The sequence below is a fragment of the Herpailurus yagouaroundi genome, unplaced genomic scaffold (genome assembly GCF_014898765.1).
Source record: "Herpailurus yagouaroundi ecotype Mexico unplaced genomic scaffold, PumYag 160, whole genome shotgun sequence".
Classification (NCBI taxonomy): domain Eukaryota; kingdom Metazoa; phylum Chordata; class Mammalia; order Carnivora; family Felidae; genus Herpailurus; species Herpailurus yagouaroundi.
Genome location: NW_024412401.1, coordinates 51,471,311 through 51,478,622, shown reverse-complemented (window position 1 = coordinate 51,478,622; position 7,312 = coordinate 51,471,311). Strand labels below are relative to the sequence as shown.

General features: G+C 56.6%; 1 pseudogene; it reads right to left on the bottom strand.

The window, feature by feature from the left end:
- Nucleotides 1-2,029: 2,029 nt before the first annotated feature.
- LOC121034368 (40S ribosomal protein S2-like) lies at nt 2,030-2,937 on the bottom strand (annotated as a pseudogene).
- Nucleotides 2,938-7,312: the final 4,375 nt, after the last annotated feature.

Genomic DNA, 7,312 nt, shown 5'->3' with positions numbered 1-7,312 from the left:
CGGGTCCACACGCTGGCCTTGCCTTTCGTCCACGCTGTCATCGCGGGGGTCCACCGGTTGCCCTGCACTGCGGTCCTCTCCACCTGTGGTCACGGCTTACGGGGCTGTGCCTCTGAAGCTGGAAACGCAGTCACCCCCGCCTCCACCCCGCCTGCTGCCCAGAGAGCCCTCTCGCTCCTGAGAAGTAGCTTGCGCTGGCCGGTCCCCCACCCCGTCCCTTCCAGAAAACCCTGTCCTATAGGTCCTGCTCCTGCCCGGGACCCCTCACGTCTATCACTTTCTGTACAGTATTGTGGGCCAGTCCTGCCCTAGGGCCAGCCCAGGGCCCGGAGGAACCCAAGCCAGCCTCACCAGGCTTCACCTCTTAGTGACATCATTGCCACGTTAGACCAAGCTCTCCTCAAGACGGCTTCCCCCCCACCCCCCGACGCCACGCCCTTTGGATTTCCTGTGCCCTCTCTGCGTGTCCCATCTCCCCTGCTGGCTCTGCTGGCTTTGCCTTTTGATGAACTGAGGGTGGGCCAGGGCGGATGCCCTCCCTGAAGTGCCCACCGCGTCCACGGGCTCCTGGACTCCCACCTCCAGGTCATTGCCTTCTCAACGCCAGACCCGTCATGTCTGCTGTCACCGTGTCCCCACGGCCCCCCACGGGTCCATCCCACCCCACGTGTCTCCCGCTCAGCGGGTGGTACCCCAGCCCTTGGCTCCCGGGCAGGAAGCTGGGACCTCACCCTTGCCTGATTCTCCTTCCTTACCCTCCACATGCAATCAGTCACCAAGTGTCTGCACTTGGGGTTCACTGAGCTTCTTGGACATACATTTTTCTAAGTCTGGAAACACAGCAGCCACCATTTCCTCCAGTGTTTTTTTTTTCCTGTTCTTTCTCCCCCTTCCTCTTGGACTCCAAATACCAATACATCAGGCTGTTTGGAAATGTCCTACAGCTCACTGATGCTCTTTCCACTAGAAAATTTGTGTGTGTGTGCGGCACCTGGGTAGCTCAGTCGGTTGAGTGTCCAGCTTTTGATTTCGACTCCGGTCTTGATCCCAGGGTCGTGGGCTGGAGCCCTGCATTGGGCTCTGCATTGAGTGCGGAGTCTGCTTAAGATTCTCTCTCTCTCTCTTTCTCTCTCTCTCTCTCCCTCTCCCTCTGCCCCTCTCCCCGGCTTCCACTTTCTCTCTCTCTCTTTTTAATTTTTCGAGGTTTATTTATTTTTGAGAGAGCATGAGTGGGGGAGAGGCAGAGAGAAAGGGGGAGGAAAGATCCAAAGCAGGCTTTGCTCTGACGGCAATGAGCTTGATGTGGGCTTGAACTCACGGACCGTGAGATCATGACCTGAGCCGAAGTCAGACGCTCAATCCATGGAGCCACCCAGGTACCTCCTCTCTCTCTTTTTAAAATTGAAAAAAAAAAATTTTTTTTTTCTGTTTCATTTTGGATAGTTTTTTCCTGCTATGCTTTCAATCTCCCTAATCTTTTTTTTTTTTTAACATGTTTATTTAGTTTTGAGAGAGACAGAGAGAGAAGAAGAAGCAGGGGAGGGGCAGAAAGAGAGGGGGACAGCGGATCTGAACGGGGCTCTGCACTGACAGCAGTCAGCCTGATGCGGGGCTTGAACTCATGAACCTAGAGATCATGACCTGAGCTGAAGTCGGAAGTTCAACCGACTGAACCACCCAGGCACCTCAACTCACTAATCTTTTCTTCTGTTTTGTCTAATCTGCCATTAATCCCATTCAGTATACCTTTCATCTCAGACATTGTATGTTTCAACTCTTCTAAGTTCAATTGGGATCTTTTTTGATATCTTAATGTCTCTACTTCACATTTTGAAAATATAAAATACAGTTATAAAAACTGTTTTAGAATCCTTCTCTGCTGACTCTAACATCTGTGTCAGTGCTGGGTCAGTTTCAATTGCTTAATTACTCTTTTCTTTACAGATCATTGTTTCGTGCTTCTTTGTATGTCTGGTAATTTTCTGTCTCTTTCTTTCTTTCTTTCTTTCTTTCTTTCTTTCTTTCTTTCTTAATGGGCTTTAACTGACTTTATTTTTCTTGTGTAAAACCATGTGGTGGCCACAGCTGGAGCCTGGGTCTTCTGCACAGAGACTCTGGTGTGGGTCTTCGCAAGCTGGTCAGTGAATTCCTGACAGGGAGACTTGGTGAATACCGTCTCTTTCCAGAGGTCAGGGGCACAGTAGCTGTAGGTCTTGGGAATAGCATCAAAAGTGGCCTTGGTGAAGTGGCCCAGGGTGGCAGTGTAGCCCCTGGTGGAGAGGTAGCAGTCATCAATGCCTGCCATCATCAGTATCGTCTTGGGCACAGGGGCCGAGATAATGCCCCTGCCCCTGGTGTAGGGGATAAGGCGTCCAGCACAGAGTCACAGTGTCTGGTCCCCTTGCATGGGATAGTGTGGGCCTCGCCGATCTTGTTCCCCCAGTAGCTTCGCCACATGAGATGGTGGAAGGCTTGTCCAGGACGATGGCCTCATGGAAGGCAGTGGCTACCTCCTTAGAGAACTTAACACCCAGACCTACGTGTCCTTTGTACTCTCCAATGGCAACAAATGCCTTGCACCTGGTCCTCTGGCCAGCCTGGGTCTGCTTTCACACAGGCATAATTTTCAAAACCTCAAACCTCATCACTTCCTGAGATGTCTCTAGGAAAAAGTCAATGATCTCAGATTCCTTGATGGGCAGGGAGAAGAGAGAGATCTCTTTCAGGGACTTGATCTTCATGATGTCGACCAGTTGGCTCAGCTTGTTGATGGAGATCCACTCCTTGTCCTTGGTGTTTCCTCTGTGAGTTCCGTGGTCCTGGCCCAGCCTTGACCATGGCCATGACTCCGGCCCCACATGTTGCTGCCGAAGCCTCTGTGGAAGCCACAGGCCTGGGCTCTCCAGGCCCTTCCGTGGCACCAGCATCGTTCTCCATTTGGTGTTTTGTCAAAGAAGATGTCTGGTAACTTTCTTTCTTTCTTTTTTATTTTTTTAACGTTTATCTATTTTTGAGAGGGAGAGACAGAGCGCGAGCAGAGGAGGGGCAGAGAGAGAGGGAGACACAGAATTGGAAGCAGGCTCCAGGCTCTGAGCTATCAGCACAGAGCCCGACGTGGGGATGGAACTCACGGACCGAGAGATGATGACCTGAGCCGAAGTAGGCTGCTTAACTGACTGAGCCACTCAGGCGCCCAAATGTCTGATAATTTTCTGTTGGATACCAGACATTGTGAAGGTTGGATATTTTTGTATTCTTATCAATCTTCTTGAGTTTTGTTCTGGAAAGCAGTAAATTGCTTGGGAACCAATTGATCCGTTTGGGTCTTGCTTGATGATTTGTTAGGTGGGTTTTAGCAGTGCTCGGTCTGAGACTAATTCTTCCCCATCTCTGAAGCAACACCCTCCTGAGTGCTCTACCCCCTGCCCCGTGAATGCTGAGTTTACCAGTCTGGCTGTTGGGAACGGGCACTATTCCCATCCCTGTGACAGCACCAGACTATTGTTCTCTCATGGTTCCTTCTTCATTTTTTATTTTTTTATTTTTTTAACGTTTTATTTATTTTTGAGACAGGGAGAGACAGAGCATGAACAGGGGAGAGTCAGACAGAGAGAGACACAGAATCTGAAACAGGCTCCGGGCTCTGAGCTGTCAGCACAGAGCCCGACACGGGGCTCAAACTCACGGACCGAGAGATCATGACCTGAGCCCAAGTTGGCCGCTTAACCGACTGAGCCACCCAGGCTCCCCTACTTCCTAATGATTCTTAAATCCATTGGCTTCTCTCCCGGCCCCTGTCATGGCTCCCCAGACCCCATTACCTCCTGCCTGGGGTGACCGTGTCCCCTAGGTGGGGCATCCCCGAGGGCGAGACCTTGGCCCCTCATGCTGAGCTCAGCCCAACATATCTGCTGAATGAACGAATACGTGAATGAGTGAATGGATGAATAGAATGGAATCGTGGACAAGGCTCAATAAGGAGGGAGGCCGGGACCGCAGCTCAGGAGACTAGCAGCCATCTCCCAGCCCTGCCCCAACTTGCTGCGTGATTTCACGCCATCACTGGACACAACCCAGTGGTCTCCGGGGTCTCGTCGGGATCGGTCGTGACACCGACGCGTGTCCACGGCGTCATGGAATGTAGACGTCATGTAGAGGATTGCCACTCTGTAGTCCTGCCGAAAACATCCTCCTTGCTTGACTGGCGGGGAATCCGAGGCCCGGTGGAGGGGGGCGGGGGACAGCTGGGCCCCAGAGGGCTCAGTGCATCAGGGACGGAGCCCAGCTGGAGGCCCGTGTGCCTGTGCTCAGTTCTGCCCCTTCTGGGCTTTGGCACAGAGTGTGGAGGTAAGGGAGTCCCCGGGGAGGGGGTGGCCTCATGAGCAGGGTGGAGGGCCCCAGGGGCAGGGCCACGACTTCTCTGCGCCTGGCACTTCCCCGTGATGCCGATGCCCAACACAGCAGCAGGGAGGAAGGGAAGGGTCACTGAGAATCGGTCACATATCCAGACTGGGGGGTGGGGGGTGGGGGGAGGGCGGGGATGACCTGTGGGGAGGCTCAAGGTCAGCCTGAGGTCAGATCCTGTCCAGCTTAATTATTCATTAACCAGGCAGGTCCAGGCACCGAGTTAATGACCAGCACAAGGCTGGGGAGGGAGCAAATTCCTCCCCGGAGGGTGGGCGTGACCTGCAAGGATAGGGGAACCTGTAATGAGCAGTTGGTGGAAAGGCTCTTCATTCATTCGTTCGTTCGTTCGTTCATTCACTCCCTTATCTCCCTGCGCCTGTCAATGAGCAGAACCCTAGAGGGCCGGCTGGTGTGAGGACAGAGCAGTGGAGACAAGGACAGCCCAGAGTGGTCAGCGCAGGGGCCTGGGGGAGCACAGAGGAGACCCCCAACTCAGCCAGGTAGAATGGGCTAAGCTGCTTGGAGAAGGTGAGGCCGCAGAGGACCCCTGCAGACCTCCTGTGGCTGGACCACATCTGGCGGGTCCTGTGCCCTGCGGAGGGCCCCTCAGCCTCTTGGCCCCACCCCATCCCAGCTCAACTTCTGGAACATTCTCTGCTGTCAGGATGGCACCATCTGAGCCCACCTCTGCCTTTGCTTTCCTTGCACTGAGAGACCAGGTTGGGGACTTCCTCCAACGGGCTGGCTGTCCCGCCGCCCCCAGCCCCAGCCCCAGCCCCTGACCCTCGGCAGGGCAGTGCTGGGGGACTGTTGGCTGACGAGAGGCTGAGAAGGGAGCGAGGGGTCCCCACGTGGGGTCCAGTGGTCCAAGGGCAGCAGGCTCCGTGGATGGAAAGGTTCCAAGGACCATTTGGTGGTCTTGTCCGTGGTCTTGGCGGAGTCTTGCGTGCTAGGACTGGGTGCAGATGGGAATTGGGGGGGGGGGCGAGGGTGGGGTTCAGCCATGGGAGGGCAAGAAGGGAGGTAGGAGGGGGAGGAGGGGGCTGGAAGGAGGTGGGTTCTCAGGACAGGGAGGAGGGACAGGAAGGCGGGAGGGAGGCCGAGCTGGGGACCTCAGCGGTGGGGCGGTGGGTGGGCCAGGGCGTCTCCTGGGAAAGTGGCCGAAGCCACCACAAGGCTGGGCTTTCCAGAGGACACTCGGGGGGCTTCAACTGTTGGCAGCACTGACCGACCTGGGAGCTCTGTGGGAGGCAGGTCCGTGTGGCCCACGGGTGCCCGTCTGTCATCACGGGCGTAGGTCATCGTGTGTGGACTGCAGGTCAACACTCTCAAGCCTCCGGCGTGGCTGGCTCCTCCCCAAAGGCCCTGTCTTCACCCTGGGAGAAGTCTGAAGGAGGGGAGAGGGGCCGGCGGTCACCGATGCCCCTCTGCTCCCCAGTTTTCTTACTTGGGAGTGGGACCAGCCTGGGGCAATCTGCAGACAGGGCCCCCCCACAGAGGCCACAGCCTCGTCCCAGCCCCATGGCACTCTGGGAGCTGTAGGAAAGCCCCGGTCAGCGGGGTGCGCAAGAGGAGGTGTGAGCAGGCGGCAGGTCCCCCCCCCCCCCAGGGTGGCAGGTAATGGCATCCCACGACCTCAGTCGCTGCCTCCTCCCCCCAGGGCCCTGACGGGTGGGCCGGACATTAGGGTCCCCATCAGGTGGCAGAAGAGCCCCCCTGGGTCTCCTGCTCTGGCCCCAGGGGAGCCGGCGGTGAGCTTGGGGGGACGGCCAGCGGGAGCAGGACGGCCCAGAGGACGGGTGCGGGGTGGGGGGTCAGGATGTAGGCCGGTGCCCCTCCACTCCCAACAAAGACTGGCCGGGAGGAGAGAGCCTGTTTGTTCAGTGCTGGGGCTGGGGCTGGGGTGGGGGCGGGTATGGGGAAGGGGGGGGCAGGAAGCAGAATTTCAAAGCGGCTTCACCCTTTGTTACCCCTTCCCGGCCCCGCCCCCCCCACCCCAGGCTGCACATTCCAGAACCGGAGGGGGTCCTGCCCCGGGAGAAATCCGCTTAACCGAAGGCTCTCGGGTTACAGCCTAGCTGCTCCGGGAGGTGGGGAGGTGCCGGATGGCGGATGGCGGGTGTCCGGGTCCACCCCGTCCCCACCCTTGGAACCTCTCCAGGCCTCAGGCCCCAGGAGGGAGGGGAAGGAGCTGGAAAGAGGAGCGGGTGGTGGCGGTGGGGTGGGGGCTGCAGGCTCATGTAGATGATGGAGAGATGGGGTCTGGGTTGTGTTTCCAGTACGGTCAGCCCCGGATCTGACCTCAGACGAGGGTCGAAAGATGCCTCCTGGGGCGCCTGGGTGGCTTGGTCGGTTAAGCGTCCGACTTCGGCTCAGGTCATGATCTCACGGCCCGTGAGTTCGAGCCCCGCGTCGGGCTCTGTGCTGACCGCTCGGAGCCTGCAGCCTGTTTCAGATTCTGTGTCTCCCTCTGTCTCTGCCCCTCCCCCGTTCATGCTCTGTCTCTCTCTGTCCCAAAAATAAATAAACGTTGAAAAAAAAATTAAAAAAAAAAAAAAAAGAAAGATGCCTCCTGGGGCGCCTGGGTGGCTTGGTCGGTTAAGCGTCCGACTTCAGCCAGGTCACGATCTCGCGGTCCGGGAGTTCGAGCCCCGCGCCGGGCTCTGGGCTGATGGCTCAGAGCCTGGAGCCTGTTTCCGATTCTGTGTCTCCCTCTCTCTCTGCCCCTCCCCCGTTCATGCTCTGTCTCTCTCTATCCCAAAAATAAATAAACGTTGGAAAAAAAAAAAAAAAAAAAGAGAAAGATGCCTCCTGATGTGGACGAGGTGGGCTGGGCTGAGGTGGGCTTTTTTCCTTTCCAAATAGGGCCAACGGCGCTCTATCTTATTGCCCGTACTTCCTTGAG